This window comes from Halyomorpha halys, unplaced genomic scaffold, assembly GCF_000696795.3.
Source record: "Halyomorpha halys isolate HHAL.00 unplaced genomic scaffold, Hhal_1.1 Scaffold2495.1, whole genome shotgun sequence".
Lineage (NCBI taxonomy): Eukaryota > Metazoa > Arthropoda > Insecta > Hemiptera > Pentatomidae > Halyomorpha > Halyomorpha halys.
The window spans coordinates 15,428-15,993 of record NW_027112499.1 but is presented as its reverse complement, the minus strand read 5'-3'; positions in this window follow the sequence as shown (position 1 = coordinate 15,993).

Genomic DNA, 566 nt, shown 5'->3' with positions numbered 1-566 from the left:
CGGGATTCCACTGTGATTTGTTTGGCCCTGGCAATATGCTATCGTAAACTCATTGTGTCGTTCGTCTTCCTAATTGTTTCCACCATCTCCTTGCAACAGAAGAAGCTGCTATCTATCCCTATTTTTTCGCTGTGCAATAGTAGCTTGATGTTCTTCCAAACGGCATTGCACACGTAAATGTGATGGATTTGGTCGGGCCCTGAAACATCCCACAACACTATATCGTCATTATTTTCCCTTATTCCTGGAAAAATACCCTAGTCCGACCTTTGAAGAAAATTTCCAATCTTAGCCCACTACACTACTTTCGTCCTATTTCTCTCCTATGCAACCTTTTAAAACCGTTAGAATGCCTTGTCCAAAATCAACTCTCCTTTTATCCAAGTAGGGATAAAAGACCGGTTCTGGCACAGTAAATGAGCCTTTTTGGACTTTGGACCCTAGCCTCGAACCAGCCTTAACCACTTGGACTTTGGACCCTAGCCTCGAACCAGCTTTAACCACTCACGTGTCCTTGGACTTTGGACCCTAGCCTTGACCCTACCACTGGTCACATGATCTACGGG